The sequence below is a fragment of the Sinohyriopsis cumingii genome, chromosome 15, assembly GCF_028554795.1.
Source record: "Sinohyriopsis cumingii isolate HCF-2022 chromosome 15, ASM2855479v2, whole genome shotgun sequence".
NCBI lineage: Eukaryota > Metazoa > Mollusca > Bivalvia > Unionida > Unionidae > Sinohyriopsis > Sinohyriopsis cumingii.
This window is the reverse complement of record NC_142975.1, coordinates 12,927,588-12,945,898: the sequence shown is the minus strand read 5'-3', so window position 1 is coordinate 12,945,898 and position 18,311 is coordinate 12,927,588.

Below are 18,311 nucleotides of genomic sequence, written 5' to 3'. Positions count from 1 at the left end.
CCACGGTATATTTCACCCAAGGGCAATTTCAGACTTGTATCAAGTATACCGATGAAAAACCGAATTTCAGAAGCTACCGATCCTCAAAAGTTAGTGTCGATTGAATTTAGAAATATGCAGAAGACCTTTGATTAAATCCCGCAGACTTGGCAGATGTTGATCTGACAGACTTGTATCACGTTTATCACGTGCGTTAATCTGGGTCGGATAAATATTCACACGCGTCTTCCTGTATCAACATTAAATAGTTTCTGCCATGGATACGAAGGAAACCATGATGGTACATGACGGTATTCTGGTTAAACAATGTTTAATTTTGTTCAATCATTATCAATTGTCTGTTTCAAAACATGCAGAAGGGCAAAGGTGGAATGGTCAAAATCGGTTTGGTCATGTATGGTTTAACTCCATTTTTCAGTACATGATTTTATACATTGCCGCCGGTATATATGGCGGGGGGGGGGTGCTGGAAGAGCCTCCGACCACGGACAGCCACTGACACATTTTCTCACATACCCACGTAGACCGAGACTCGAAGCCACGCGGACAGAGGTGACATGTAATGGACGTGTAAAGGCGAGCGCCTCAGACCACATGGGCACCGGGGGCCCCACCTGATAATGAGAACAGAATAATGTAATAGAAAAGAAGTTCTTTACATAGCCAGAGTCACAGTCCGCTTTGGCGTTTTTTAGTGGGGGAAATAAAGAGGCCAACAATCGATAATTTAGCCCGTTCATATTATTGTTTTCTTCATCATGTGGTGTGGTTCTGGTTGTGATTTATATGGAGAAATAACATAGGCAGATAATGATTCACATCTTTGACAGAATTCATATAGGTAAACTACACAGGCTCGAATTTGCTCCAGTTTAAAAATCCTACGTGACAGTTAGTTTACTTGAATAAATTAAAAAAAAAAGATTTTCACACTGATCATTTTACTTTTTATATTTTTACCAAGCTGTTCAACCCATTGCACTAAATTATACCATCCTATGTTCGACCTTAAGACAGATAACTGGATTCACGTGCTGTACGCAATTCACGCTTAGTCAATATTACCTGACTGAGATCTATCAATCATTGTCTGTATATCGAACTACCTAACTACCATATGAAATGTGTCTTGATGAAATTTACTTTCGTCATAGAAAATATCATTTTTGAAGTAGTAATGAAAACAAAACTGAACATTTTTAAGTCTCTACATTTTATTTTAAATCGGCGATATTCTATGTAACTAGTTCAGTCTGATACGGTGGTTCTTTCAAGGGTTTTCCCGGGTTCTTCCTCCACCATTAATACTGGCCGCCATGTATAGCCTATCGTGTGCTGAAAAAAGGCGTTAAACCCACAACAACAACAACAACAACTATTTATTCAGTTCTTGAATGGCAAACTTTTTCATGTACCCACACTGGCCGAGACAAAACCCGAGCCAATACAGAAGAGATATGAGTGATGTGTAACGGCGAGCGGCTTCGACCAGAGCTCACTGTACTAATTCAGTTCCTATAGGAAACCTATGCAAACATCGTGATATTAAAAATTCAATAATTTTAAATTTCTCAACGCTCATTATCAAACCTACAGTTATCAGTACAAATGAAACATGGGTGACAGCTACTGCGTACAGAAAATTATATGAGCCGCGGCATTTTCTGGACCTAACATATTTGTAAAAATGTGCATTCAATTCCGCACCAAAGAACCAGGTGCTGCTAATTCCAGTAATTAGTGTTTCAAACTCAAGACTGAAAAAAGACTGAAATTCCATCAATAAAACAATGTCTATTTTTTCCAATTACAACTTGGATAAGATCTCAAAAGATTAATTTTTCCAAAAAGAAATTGCATTATCAACCAATCTTGGCCAGCTAAACACATATAATCTTATTTTATCTTGACCCATTTCCAAACTGATTCTCATTTTCTCCATACAGTTAGTACCGTGTGTCCACCACCGGGTACCGGTGACCCACTTGGTTTTGTGCCTTCATTTTATTTTTGTTGTTCATGCTACATCAAATTAGATTATTGTATATATCTCTGTTAGTCCTGAAGACTTATACCAAAGGAGGGGCACTGTGGCCTACGTTTCACGTTTATCTGACTTTTCGTTGTTGTTTTGTTATTTTTTTCTCTCACTCTGTATACATATTGTCACACCTAGGATCTTGCAACGTAGTTAAAGTATGCATCTTGAGTAGTACTACACCTTCTTCACAAAAATAGGTTACTGTGACATATAATTCGTTCTAAAATAGGAATCACACCCGTACAAAAGGATCAATGCGACTTACATTTCCCAGGCCTGAGTTTAATTTTGCGTTTTTGACTTCATAGGTTTTCTGCGCGCTTTTTTAATATATTATCCTGTCTTGAATCATGAAACATGTTGCGGGACACACTTGATTAACACTACTTTCACGTTGCAGAGGTTGGTGATTGTGATCTATATTTAATGCTTCATTGACTTGCGTTTAAATTTGGAATTTTATCATAATTTTACACGCACTGTTCATCCTAGAATCTTTGTAAGTACTACACAGATGCAACCAAATAGGTAGCGGTACTCTACATTTTAAATTTTGAAGTTGATATTAATTTTACAAAGGCTGTTCATACTAAAATCGTGAGAAATTACTATGGTCAAGGATACTTTAGGATAAGCTCGTGACCAAATGAGGTGTCTCTGGCATGCTGTATGCATACCATCCTTCCTAGAATCATGAAACACAATGAAGAGTTTCATCTCTATAAGTACGATGCACTTATTGCAAAAGAGATCTCTATGACCTATATTTCTTACTTCAACGATTTGGTTGACATTTTGTTTAAAGTTCATTTACTAAGCGCTGTTTATCTTGAATAATGAAACGTGGTAATGGGATGCATTTTTGTTAGTACTACACACACGCACCCAAATAGGTCGCGGTACCCTACATTTTATGCTTTACTGGCATAGGTTCAGTTAATCATCACAAAAGATTTTTTCATGCTACATAGTAACAAAGTAAGCTACTTCTAACCAGTCCATTTGTGATAAATACAATTATTCAACAGCAAACTTTCTACATTTAATGACAATATTTGTATGGTAGCTATACTATAAGGCAGGTGACCCGCAACAGATTAATTGTGTGTTCACGTGAAGGTGTATAGGAATAAAATGAGTAGACTGTATAATTATTACCAGTAAACAAGCTAATTATTCAGCCTTTGACAAACTGAAGCGATACCTGCCGTGTATATGCATGTATAATGTATGTATGTTGTTGTTGTTGTTGTTATAGGGTTTAACCCCATTATTCAGCACACGATAGGCGACCAGTATTAATGGTGGAGGAAGAACCTGGAAAACCCCGGAAAGAACCACCGACCCACGAGAAGCTACTGGCAAGCTCTCTCACATACCCACATTAGCCGAATCCGAGACTCGAACCCACGCAGACAGAGGTTAGATGGCACTGATCTGTAACGGAGAGCGCTTTAGACCACTCGGCCATTCGGGGCCGTATGTATGTATGTATGTATGTATGTATCTATCTATGTGTGGGGGGTGGGGGTGCATGGTGGGTAGGTCTCCATGGGAATAATGTACAAAATGGTGACATGGTACACGGTTGACATAAAAGTACACTCTGAAATACCATAATACATACCAAGAGAAAGATGTTAGTGAAATTAGGATGATTTTGTATCTCTGGCTACATGGTTTCGCTTTAAAAACAATTAAATATTACCGCAAAGAGTATTCATTTATATATAAATACGATTTCCAGCCATCAAGTAAAAGCTAGAGTCTTTTATTCCAAAAGCTTTATTTAATGGTCGGGACATGGTTTAAAAGGTCAATAAGGAAACAGTCGAGGTTCCGACCTTCGGTGTTTTTTTAGTGCCCGATTAGCAGAGCCGGATTATCGATAGTCAAAGTGGGCAACGTGCCCACGGCCTCCGAGGCTCAAGGGGCACCGTATCTTATCGTCTGATTTCACAGGCAGTGTTGTTAATAGTACTGTAACCATATCTATGGACAACGCAAGATAGCTATAGGCCCCTATGTTGGCTGTGCCCAGGTCCCCAAAAGCCTTAATCCGGCCCTGACGATTCATCACTAAACTCTAGTGAACATTTAAAATATGTCTGTAATTTGAATGACCAGATTTCCACTCAGCGATCTGGAATGAAAACGCTATAAAAGCCTTTAAATTTGAAAAAGATATATTCCCACCAGCCAGTGACAAATACTAACAAAGAGGGACAGAATTCAGATCTATTAATTTTGGTGATGACTTGTGTGACAGTCTTCGCCATCTTTAAACCAAAGCCAAGTTGATAATGTCCGGATGTGGAACAATACGCTTACCTAGTGTGGAATTTCTACATGTATATATTTCACCGATACGTCTTAATAGTTTGATACACTCGCGTGGAAACTGAACGAAGTTATACTCTATAAGACCCCTCCTCCCTGTTGCGTTCAGACTGCTTTACTTGAATCACATCTCCCCATTTGGCGTTACAAAAATAATGTCAACATTAGGCAGTACAGATACTCCATTTAATGTATGTATCAATCTACCTATACGTCTCCATGCATCATTACATAACCTAATGCCTATGTATATATGAATGTAAGTTCATAACATCCCAACCCGTTTGAGAGCCAGTATTGATCTATGCAGTTATTTTTTTTTATATTGATTTTGCATTATTTTTCCTGTAAACCCCATAAGCTAGAAGAGGTTTTCCACATCTCCTATAAATCCGATAGTTACAGGATGATTGATTTCTAGCTTTTGTTTTTGTTTTTGTTGTTGTGTTGTTTTGTGTTTTGGTAAGGTTTAACGCCATTTTTCAGCACAAAATATGCTATACATATCGGCCAGTATAACTGGTGGAGGAAGGACCCTGAAAAACCCCGGGAAGAAACATCGAGAAGGTGCAAGCTTTCTCACGTAACCACGTTAGCCGAGCCTGAGACACGAAACCACGCAGACAGAGGTTAGACGACAGTGATACGGAACAGTGAGCGCTTTAGACCACTCGGCCGCTCGGGGCCCCTCTAGCTTGAAAAATAAAATATTTATTCTCCACTTTAATATTCTGTTTATTATTTACAAAAGTTGATACGTAAATTTGTCCGACATGGCCCACCAGACGCTGACGGACAAAAGCCCCGCTACTACTTACAAGTGTCAGGTGGTTGTCCTCGTTGTTTTGAGTCAGTTAAACAATAATGACATCTGCTGCATTTAACATGGCAATCCCCCGAGTTCAAGTTCTATAGGTCTAACTCGTCATTAATGTCAGATTTTAATCAGACAAATGTTCTACTACATTACTGGTTACACAATACTGAGGACATGGGAGCGAAGGGCATATTTTAAACTGACCTGGGCAGGTATCGAACCCACGACTCAATAATTTCTGGAATTTATGAAAGTGTAACTTACTATCCTCTAATAGAAGCCATCACTTTGAAAATATCATGTATGTCGGAAAAACTGTTTATATATATATATATATATATATATATATATATATATATATATATATATATATATATATATATATATGTCACACACACACACACACACACACCATGCCATGGTGACTATTTAGGTTCTTTGAGACATAGTGAATGCGCCTCTACCTTTTTCTGTTCTGTAGCACTCGGTACGCCTGACCTGGGAGTACTGTGTTCTTATCGATTAAGTTCGTTTCTTTCGAATATATCTTTCTTGGAACTGTGGTGAAATTTTGATATGTTCGGAGTTTTCCTTAAGAAAAATAAGCCGTCTCGGTTGATTGGCCAGTATTCATACGCAATAACTGTGCCTCTACACACACAAAAAATAACAGTAAAAAATATAACTTGTTAGTCCAGCTAAGATCCATAAGGCTGAGTGCCAGTCTAATTGAAGCGCTGTCCTTAATATTAACGTCTTAGATTTAATTCGGTTTCCGATCAATATGATGCTTGGAGAGCGAGTTCAATTACCAATACCACGATTGAAAGAGATAATTTAATCGAATTCATGACTCTTGTGTACCAAAGAAAGAAATCGAGAAAGAAAGGGAGTAGTCATTCAAAGTCAACCCGGAAACCAGTACGAGAGATGAATAAAATTATGCCCGCGGGGTAACATTGTCTTTCATCTAGAATGCGTCATAACTGATGCTATACTTGGCAGGTACCTGCTTAAATTGGCAGGCCAATGTCATAGACCAGTAACTAATAGTTTTGTTCTTATCGATTGGTTAGTCGGTGATGTCATTGGCAAAATGTGACGCCATTTCCTCGGTTGAAACATCCACTGTCTTGTCCGTCAAGTCTCGAAAGAAGCATTGGACGAAATTCTTCGCAATTGAGAACTACATGTGTATTCTGAGCTACTTCGTTCACATGGGACAGTGGCAGAAGGATACAAAATTACAATCGGAACATTTTTGTCATCATGTGGCGCAGTCCGACAGAGGATAATCATCAAACAGATCAAAACGTTTTGTATTCTCTTGCATATGCAGGGAGTGTGACAGTATAAGTCCTCAAAATGTTATAGGGGGCGCTCACCAGTTAGGTACTTTTGAGAGAGTGACATATGTAAGGTCAAGTTGCTACTTTGATGTAATGTGGTTTACATGTCTTTGGATATTGTACCTGTGGAAACTGTACATGATCTAAGCACACTGCTAACTAAATGACTACTCCCTTGTGTTAAATAATGAGTCTGAATTGGTTTAAAGTAGATAAAGTGAATTTTACTAGATTAGACAATACCAACTTCTAATGTGCAATGAATGAATTATCAAATACATAAAATGTAAAAATAAGTTATCGGCCTTTTTTAGAATTTACCTCTCGAGCCCAGAAAGTGAAAATGACCAAGCGGAGTTAGCAGTTTTTTGTTAGATGTGCACATCTGAAGTAAGGCCAAGCTGTATACTCTTTAACCCAGATTACACCCATCAATCATACCCCCAAAATAAAAGGAAATAAAAGTTCTTTGAACAATACCTAAAATGTGCAAGCCCTTTATTATATGGCCAGTATAACCAGTGAGGAAACCCCGGGAAATTCTCTTTCTTTTAAAATTCTAACCCTGTACAAAATATGAAACTGTCGAGCGCCACCATAGAGAAACGAAGTAAATGTAGTGCATATAGGAATTTTTAATCAGAGTAGATTTATTGTTTAAGGTAGTTTCTTAAAAAAGTTGCATACACTCATGGAAACAAATAAAGCAGAATGAATTGAATTTTCTGACAAATTCTTTGTGCGCTTAAAAATATAGATCGAATATTTCAACGTATTGAATGAGGCCGTCTAATGACATCACAATAAATCGGCCCACCAAGCCTCTTTAGTCATCCCTTATTCTATGCTAGCAATTTTAGTGTGCGAACACCGACTAAGAATTGTGCCATGCAAATTTCCTAAAACTTAAAATGGTGCTGCCCAGATATCCATTATGGCCGATGCATCGTCCATCTTGACTATTTTGTTATTGCAGCTCCTTTTGAATGGATGGTTATATTAACATGGAATTTTCACTGAATGTCTTAATTAGAGATCCTAAATAATGTGCTAATCTGATTCGGCTGCCACATAATACATTTTGAAAATCTTCAAAGCGGAATTAGTATTGGTGGAAGTGCTATTAAGTTTAGACTTATTACTATTATTGCAGAACTATGTATACCTACTATTACAAGGGACTATATATATATATATATATATATATATATTATTACGCTTATCATTGATATACCACGAGAAGTATAAGTTACGAATGCTATCATTAAAGATACAGCGTAATACTATACATCCATTTTATTTATATCACATACGAATACACATACGAATACACATATTTTTCCTTTGAATGGAGTTAATATAGACTACACGCAAATATATTGTAATATACTCAGAATTAACCAGCTGTGTACCATAATGGGGTTGGGGTGGATTTTACTACTGTATGTGAATTCTCCATATGTTATTAGAGATATTTCTTTTAAGATATTAGTGTTACATGTTTAGCTCATTGGACCTTGGGCAGTGCAAGAACATGTAGCTGTGGCAAATTAGTTGCTTTGTGGTAACATTAATTTTTACGTATAACTTCTCCCTATTTTCGATAATGCGCCACTTGATAGGCATGTTCTCAAACTTCTTGCGGTCCATGGAGTCAGATTATACTGAATTACTAGCTGGCTAATCCCATATTTATTATGCCTGTAGGAAATCTCTGTCAATAAGTTTTAACTATTACCATGTTGATCACTATATACACTTGGCTTGTCAAGGTTCGACATTTTACATTCAGCAGCGTTTCTCGCACAAATTACATGCCTGTGTTACCTCATTTAATACCAGATGTGTTTCTCCATCATGTGGTTGCTTGATGGGAACATCACGACACGTGTATTAAACATGACGTTTCGGGATGTTCGTGTTTCGCGGTTAACGAACTTTTCAACGATCAAGTCAAGTTCTTATGGACGCCATTTTTGTTCGTTTGTGACCTCGATGGTTCGATATTACAGGTATGTGATTCACATACATTTACACTCAGATGAAGTCACAGTGAACTTATTGCCGAAAGTAATATCTGAAATATACTGACTTTATATTTTAAAAGAAAACTTTAGATTTATTGAGTAATGCAATTTGTTTTGTTCATAGTTGCAACCTCCCTAGCAACCGCATATCTTTAAGTATCATTATACCCTGTCATTGGCTTGCCACAGTTTATCCATTCGCGTACGGTTACTTGTGAAAACTATATAGAAATATTAGGATACAGAGTTTTGTAAAGAATAAGAATGTTCTATATGCTGGAATATATTGAACCTTATTCATAGGTGGTTGAATTCGCAAGATTTGCGCTAGACTGAGGTTTGCCAGCTCGAAACATCTAATTTGTTGGCGGATTCGGTCTGCCAAGTCTGACTGGTTCAGTACTGTCACGTGGTATAGGTTATATATTGGTGTGGAAGACAGTACTTGTCAGATAACTGCAGAGCGCGGTAAAATTCAAAACTAGAACTAACCCTTGTGAGGTCCAACACCCCTTTTAGGTAATGACATATATAAATTGCTAAATAATAATAATAGTATAGGTCTGACGAAGTAATAATAATACTCTGAATTATTTGGATATTAATTACATGAAAAGCTGGTAAAATAAGCAATACTTTGAACATTTTGGAAAATTACGTTGGAAATGTTTGAGTAAGTAAATTAATCTTCCAAATTATCGTGCAGGTATCTCCCACCACATTGGTAACCTGGGTTAAACGAATGCAAAGCAAATCTTCAACTCTCGTATGTTGGGGTCAATCTATGATTTCCAATCATTATTTAATTTATTTTAAATTGAAGCAGAATATTATGTGCTGAGACATTTTATTGACATGATCCAGGAAAAAAGACATCGAAACTTAACGTCAGTATCTAGTTGTTACAATACAAGAGTGCAATTTACATTCTTGTAGGTTACTTGGTGTAAGTTCAGTTTCAAATATTTCATTCAGCCGAAATTCGTGTTCTCTCTTACTCGGGATATCTGCGTAGTTTGTCCCTTGTGAGAGAGAGAGAGAGAGACAGAGAGACAGACAGAGACAGACAGAGACAAAAACAGAGAGAGAGAGAGAGAGAGGATAGCGATGAAATTATGTACAGTGTTAAATTCATTTAGAAAACTGGAATTATTAGTATGTATAGTTATTCTCATACGTCACTAATGATTATTCCGTGGAAAGTCATCACTAATCTATAGAATCGATAGCACACAGTGGTAACAATGTTTATATGTGCGTATTATTGCGCCATGGGCGGATCACATCAATTTGATATACCAATACTGCTGATATATTTATTCTTTCAAACCAACCCTTTAAATGCCACGCCATTTGTAATGTGCATTATATATATATAAACAAAAATGTTGAATGATTGATACGATTAATATTTTGAAAGGATGTGTGAGCGTATCTAACACGGGATTATTATTACCTGTAGTAGAGAATGTTTCTAAGGTTACGGAAAAGATTAAATTGCTATTTCAGTTTAAATGCATCATACAGGTTTGTTAAAGAGGCTTAAAAGATGTTATATGATTTTTCAAATACTTAGGTGTAGCTTCTTGATAAATTAATCGACTTAAGGATTCTATTGAAAGTACGACGAAGTAGACTTGGCGATGAATACTACAACAAGCGTGAAAGTTATTATATAATATCGTGGCGATGAATACAACAACAAGCGTGAAAGTTATCATATAATAATGTGCAAAGAAATTTCAAGTTGTTGTTGACGCCTAGTGATGAACTCAATGAATACTTCATTAATGACAATGAATCTAGTAATGGACAAATCAGTTTAATAGATTCTTTTGCTATTAATATAACGATGGTGTCTACACGTACTAATCAATTGGATATATTATATGATAACATATCTATGTCAAAATAGCACAAACCATATCTGAGATATACAACCGGTCCAAAACGTTAAGATTTATTCGATTTTGATGCTGCTGATGCAGTGCCCAGTGACAGATCATTTTGAGATCATCTGGGCCAACATTAACATAAGAGGCATTTTATATAGGTTTGCAGATATATTTATTACCGATTATTCAGATTGCAGGCCTATTTATTTGCAAAGGTTCATGTATCATTATAGATTACCATATATGAAGAGCTTACTCTATACGGTACTGCGTTCGTACCCAATTAGATAAACTTCTGTGTATGCATATATTCCATGTATATCTGTCATTGCGAATAGTGGGATTCGTATTTGCTACTTTTACTTGTCTGTCTCGGTGCTCGATCAGGTCTTGTATCTGGTATCGGAGTGAAGTCGCGTCAGTTTGAGTTATATAAAGGTCGTGCTGGTTTTTACTGTAAACACGCATTGAGAAACCTTAGAAAGATGCGTCCAGGAATTGTATCAATGTCACAGACGACGGGTACCTTCGCGGTTAAAATGGATCATTGATTTTGCCTCTTGACCGTGAATATACTGATGCGTTTAAAACCTCAAGCCCGTAGATTCACAGCGGTTCTCGATGATCTTAAATCGTAAAGCCACTGAAACAACTAATGATGAAGTTGATAAAGCTTCTAAAAGAATGCTTGGGACCAACGTTCCAAATAAGCTGTGCGCGCGCGGCCGCCCAACTGCTCAGACATCTCCGCACAAATGAATTGTTCTCCGCGCAGCAGATCAAAATTACCAAATATTCAATCCAGCATTAAAAATTACCGTAATGCTTGCACAATGCAGTGCGCACAGCACGCACATGTGCCATTCGCTTAGAGGGAACGTTGCTTGTGACGTTGGAACAAAACGCCAAGACAGGATAAGTATGGACTGTGGACAGATGTGTAAAAGTTTAGCTGCACATTTTCAAGATAAATCGTTTCCATGGGTCGAGTTACATTCAAACACCACCATGAATACCATGGTAAGCAGTAATTTAAAACGGATGACAATCGAAAATTTGAATGGGCGCCCTTGTCTGCGTTGCAGCCTGCAAGCGATAATCGATACCTATGTAGAAAATATAAATAACACCTGAATGAACATAAGTTTGGTAATATAGAATTTCCTGTACAATAATATATAGTCATTCAGTATAATAACAATTCTCGTATAATGATGGACTTAAGTAAGTTTGAGCGACTTATTCTTGCGTCGCCGTCATTGTTTGGAACAAATAGCATGCAGCCCATTCGACACTCAATATTTAATGCTTCTTGTTTAATATATATTTGCCATTATGTGTTATTGTTGGAGTCAACATTTTTCAAGAATAGTATACCAGCAATGCAAATACGATGGTAGGAAATGTCAATGCAAAAGTTGAATGCATGCATGTAGAAGTGTGTGTGTGTGTGTGTGTGTGTGTGCGTGCACACTTGCGCAGGCGCGCGCGCGCGCGTGTGTGTGTGTGTGTGTGTAATTTGGATTTTTTAATGTAGTTTTTAAAAAAGTCAGTCATATCACTACGATGTCTGCAGTGTGACAGTTTATAGTGATGCCTAGCACTGGGGCATCATACTACAGGCATGTAGCATCATGTCCCACCCAATCACATTATTCTGGCACCAGACCAACCAGTCCTAACACTAACCTCTTAATGCTAAGAGCCAAGTGAGGCAACTGATATTATCATATTTACCAGTACAGTATAAGTCTTTGACATGACTCGGCCGAGGTTTGAAGCCGCGATCTCCTGCATCGAGTGCACATATTTAGTACCCAACAGCGGCTTGACGTACATATATTTTACTGATGTGGAATCAGCTAAATGCCGTAGTGAATAACTTTATCAGAACCTGGTATAAAAAAAAACTTTGCAGCAGTGTAGTGAAAAATGAAGGTATAGAATATCATTAGCATGGACTTTGAAAGACTTAACATTCCAGTGGAAGATCCTGAGGTGGTAACAGATACGATGCAAGTAGCTAAAGACGTTTTATACGCATTTTGTTATACTGTAGTCAGTTTGGACGAGCAAAATGAGCCACCAGTGTTTTACCGCGACAAGGACACGGTAAATGGGTGTCCTAAATCACTCGAGGTTACAGCGACATGATTATGATCACTGATGACACATTCAAGTTCTCAGTGCCCAGTGATTGCTGGATCTGTGATGATCCCTTTTATACTGATGATGAAGTGCCCGATCACTCACACTACTGGTATGTATAGAGCACAATTAACCTACTGCTGCAAATCTACCTAAGTAAACCAGAACATCCATGTGGTTCTTCATACTTTGCAAACCCTCATATATCATTAAGGTAAGGGTCATCTGATTATGCAAGGAACTGCTGAGGCATCAAAATCGCCGATAAGTTTAATCCCCAACACTACTGGAAAACACGTGACGTTAAGGCTGAATCGGTTGCAATTAATTGACTCACCGAAGTTCCTTAATTCTAGCCTGGAGAAACTCGTAAGCAACTTTTCAGCGAATAGTATCGATCATTTTACAATCAATCGTCGATACTGTGGTGCCGACGATGGAACATTTGGTTTAATCATCAGCAAAGGAGTCTATCCTTATGAATACACGAGTGGATAGGAAAATTGTGATGAAATTCAGTTATCGCCCATTGAGGCATTTCATTCCATGCCGTCTCACGAATGTATTTCCAACTACAATTATGCACATGTAAACGATGTCTGGTCCTCATTTGAATGTAAAATCATGGTGGACTATCATGATTTATATTTAAGAACGTATGTGCTTCCGCTAGGGGATATCTTTGAGATGTCTCGTGATAGAACCATGCATGTATGCAAGGTTGATCCCGCGAACTACTTTTCGTTACTAGGAAGGGCTGGGACGCATTATTGTACCAAACCAAAGCTGAGCTGGAATTACTCATTGACATCGGCCAACGTCTGTTGGTTGAAAGAGGAATCCCCAGCGTGCTTTCGATGGCAAGCTATCGATGCGCACTCGACAACAACCCAGATGTAGATGGACATGAAACCGCGTCCCCTCAGCGTTGTATGACGAATCTTCAAACGAGCAATGATGTGACCCATGTATGCTGGTGGGTTTCAATGGATTAATCCTGAGAGCGTAAACATAAACGAATATAAATGCGACAGCTACATCGGGTAGGTTTTCGAGGTTGATCATGTGTACCCTGTTGAGGTTTGTGAAGAGCGGTTGTCCCCGTATGAATGCAGGATTATGTATGAGAGATGATACTATCCGCAAGTATACGAAATGTACCGTGCGAGTACTAGACCTACATCGAAAGTTCAACTGTTCTTCACTTAGGAAACTTCCAGCTGTACATGTGGACTGGTATGAGTAATGCAATGATAAGCATTGAAGGCTCACGCAAATTTGATGTATGAAATCTTTTACAGCAGGATAAAACCGCGGTACGGTGACAATAGAAAATGCTATGCTATGCACTGACAAAGATTCGTTTTTTCTGCATGTAGTTAAAAAGGATGTCTGAGCAGACTTGGATCAGGCGTCGCTGGTAAATGCGTTTGGCACCAGCGAATATCTGAAAGATCATTATACTGTCAAGTAACGAATATAAAAAGGTTGTTTTTAAGTTCAAAGATGAGTACCGTACTTGGGTAAACATATTGAGGAAAACATGGAAATGCACCCGGAAATGTATTCGGTAATGTTTGGTGGTTCCAAAACCTCAATAAGGTGAAAGTTATCCTTCACGTGATAGTTCCAAAGGATCTCCGGCACGATATATATTTGGAATGTCTACAGCAGCGACACAACTTCGGACACAGGGGAATAGTATCCGGTCAAAGGAACATCGGATGGGTATGGATCATTGCACTAACTTTATAGTGGCTTCACACTAAGAGGTTGATATTTCAAGACGGTATCACTTTATCAGTAGTTACCTGTCCACGAAATCCATTTGCGAATTCTCTTAAACAAATGCTCTTCTTTGTGGACTTTATCAAGGCAATTGATAACATGATTGTTGTTTCGGAGTATCAATCTGGTCCGAGATTGGTTTTAAATACATCGATGGACCATACAAGGTCAATGTCAGGACGTTTGCCCGCTTTCTAATTCCTCCGGTTAATACAGATCCCAAACAAAATTGTTTACACGTATGTCGAATGGTGGTGGTTGTGACCGAACCTGCACCTTATGTTCTCATGAACAACATAGCAGCGGCTCCAAGAAATTCTTTACCTGGGACGATCTGTAATATCCGCGACCATGCTAGTGGTGGATGTGCAAAGATACTTTATTGTGCATCTGAGACAGTTGCTGTATTTTCGTGAGTCTGTGGCGTAGCTTCTTTGTATCTAGTGGCAATATCTACAAAAGAAAACGCGCATTTTTGTGTGCGACCTCGTACGCGATCATGATGAAGAAGCAACGATTAGGATGATGAACTTTGTAGTGTGTTTTTATCCATCCACGGTCAATCCGTTGCGGTGGTAGGTAAATCTACGCTCTACACACATCCTTTGTTGATCCATCTGAGGATTCTTATTCCCTGCATCTATTTATCGCATTTAAGTTAAGAATGAGATCTATATCAGCACGCTGGCGTGCACAGATATCGTCTGATACCTTATAAGCAAGATGATGTCGATAACAAGCAGCATCGATACGATTTATGCATACTTCCCCAGGCTTTGCTTGGTAGTTAGAAGCAAGTCGTATATTCAACCGCGTTAAATACCCACAATAAAATGTTTCTAGTATATCGTATTTCACAAGGGTATTTACTCACTGTGTTACATATATATCTGTTAACTGAGCAGAGACATCATCGCCGGCTTTATTTTGAAACCTGCCTTTGTGTTCAACTGGAAGGCCTGGAACAGGAGGTTCTCCCAAACGTGAACTAAATTTCTCCACACCGAACGATCGCGGATCGATCATTACATGTTTTAACTTGCGTTGGACTTATGGTACAAGTTTTCATGCGATATCGCAGACAACATGAAGACATGGCATTGTTATGCAACAAAAAGAGAAAAACTCCCTTCTACCGTCATGGACTTAACCTCTCAGACAGAGCACATATCAACCAAGCTCAGCGGCATCATTCCAAAAACAGTTCGAGCTTTAATCATTGACCCGGTTGGATCAGGAAAAAGTCAACTGTTGTTGAATCTAATCGTGAATTGGTTAAGGTGGGGTCAGTTATATGTGATTGCGTCGTGAGAGAATAATGCGTCATGCTGTGATGAACTCGGGGTTTTACGGAAGTTGTCACAAAGAAGCAACTCGTCAACCATTGGTTTCGTTTCCACAGTTGATGAAGCTCCTACCATTGAGAACTATGATCCGAGTGAGAATAATCTTGTCGAATTTGTCGATGTGATGCTGGAACAGCAAGACAACGCCGAAAGAATATTAACACGATACGCACACGTGCCTAAAGTTATTCGAGACTACTGATATATGTTGATGATGCTTCGAGGCATTAAACCGGATTGTCTCGTACATATTCACTGGACTTGGTGCAGCTGTCGACAGGATGAATATGTTTGCAAGGGTCAGCCAGAGCCCTTATAGTTTCTTCACTTACTTGACCAATACGTTTGGAAATATCTAGCCGGTTTGGACATAACAATTTGAACAAGTATGATAAACATAATATCAAAACCTGCTAATAATATTATAACAGCATATGGGGATAGACGCTTTAAAACTGTCCGTGAACTCCAGGAATTGATTTGTAATGTTACAGCTGGTCGCAAACGTGTTAAAGATATATTACAGTTGAGAATGACTGTACAGGGAAATCTCACAGAAAGCTTCGAACACAAACTTTGGCACAACTGCTGTAGCCCACACGTGAAAACATGCAAGAGGTTAGAAAGTTTCCGAAACCATCACGGCGATGGTGAGAACACAAAGAAATGGGTTCGATTTGTACAGCCCGACCATTTGAACATTTTCCAGCGAGGAACGTGTGTACCAGTCAATGATGAAAACATCACAACAATATTTGATTGAATCTGGCCGTCAGTGAGTCTTTGAAAATCCTATGAATGCCGCTGTTAATGTACCCCAAATGGAAACAGTACGTGGGAGGAAAATAGCTTTGAATATGAAATATGTATGGACCAAGTGGGTATACAGAGAAATTACTGGATTTAAACAAACCACTTTCCCGATGTTTGGTCAGTATAATAGAACGCATGAAGCAGTTAAATACGAAGACGTTGACATTGACAAGGCAACTCAACTTTTGTAGAATTTATACAAGAAGTAATTAAGGAAAGCCTTTGAATACGAGCTAGCGCACCGCGATTCACGCTTGAATCCGGACCACCATACGAATTTGGTCCCTGGCACAAATCTCCACTAATACAATTGTACACTTGAGATCGACCCTAATAGTTCATACAATGATAGTAATACGTGGACACGTAATGCCCGTGTGTGTTGACAACCTATTTACATGACATATTATGGAAATGGCCTTGGTGATGTAGCTGTTGTTTTTGTTGCCGTTGTAGGGTTTAACGCCATTTTTAGCAAACGATGGGCTATGCATGGTCACCAGTACAACTGTTGAAGAAGAACCATGGAAGACCCCGGGAAGAGCCACCGACCCACGATAAGCTACTGGCAAGGTTTCTCACGAACCCACGTTAGCCGAGCCTGAGACACGAACCCATGCAGACAGGTGGGATGGAAGTGATCCGGAACGGTGATAGCTTTAGACCACTCTGCCATTCAAGGCTCCCCTTGGTGATGTTGTCCATGGATTGTTTTAGAGGCACCAAAGTTAAAACGTCTAATGAAGATTTTCAATATGTTATTTTGAGGCTGCCAAGCGCCGTCGCGAAAAACCGGGCTAAAATCAATGAAATCGGGGGAAAAAGAGACTCGGGTATATCGTTTGCTTTTATCGAAGACTACCAGAGGTTAAACGTCACTAAGGTGCTTTGACCACTACCCATTTTAGTAATCCAATCTATCAAATACCTAGGACTGCAGACCGGTGAGCGTGTTGAAATCAATGACCATATAATAAGAAATCATCAGGTTACTTTTACTGAAGTAGATGGTTTTGATACACCTGAACCTCCTATTTTAACAATTTGCGAGTCAGGAACGTATTATTTATTGTATCAGCTTAACTATACTAGGTAGAGTCATTTGCGAGCGTTGATACACAATCAGACTGGTATAGTATTATAAATACGTAACGAAACCGACACCGGTCTTGCAAAATTCTTTCTTATATATTGTATCGGTAGCGTTTATCGCCAGAGATCAATTTCAGTTTGAAGCTGTCCACATATATCCAGACGGGTAGATCTATTATTACATATAAGTGATGGATTCTGACCGCTATGATGAGGTTGCCGAATTCACTGAGGGCGTATTGGATCGGCTGGTTAGTGATATTAACGTAAGTATCAATTTCGTTCCACTTTTCGACGAATATTTGCTTCAAAATTATGGCACTAAAAACTCATATACGTTTAAATATCATCTTGCCAAGAACAAAATAGGAATATCGACAGTTGGGACCACCCTAATGTACCAATAACAACTTTAAGCCAGCTTGGAATGATTGCATTAGTATGCGAAAACGCTCAATTGGTGATTGAACATCCAGGCATGAAAACACTTATGGATTTCTTCAACAACGATGAAGTAAAGTTCACTGACCACTACACCCAGGTTGCATTCCAAGTTGGCTGTGTCGCACACAACACTGACCCAGCCAAAAAGAAAAATCTCGATTGTTATTTAAAAATGACGCACTTGTCCGTGTAACAGTTTTTGGGTGAAGAC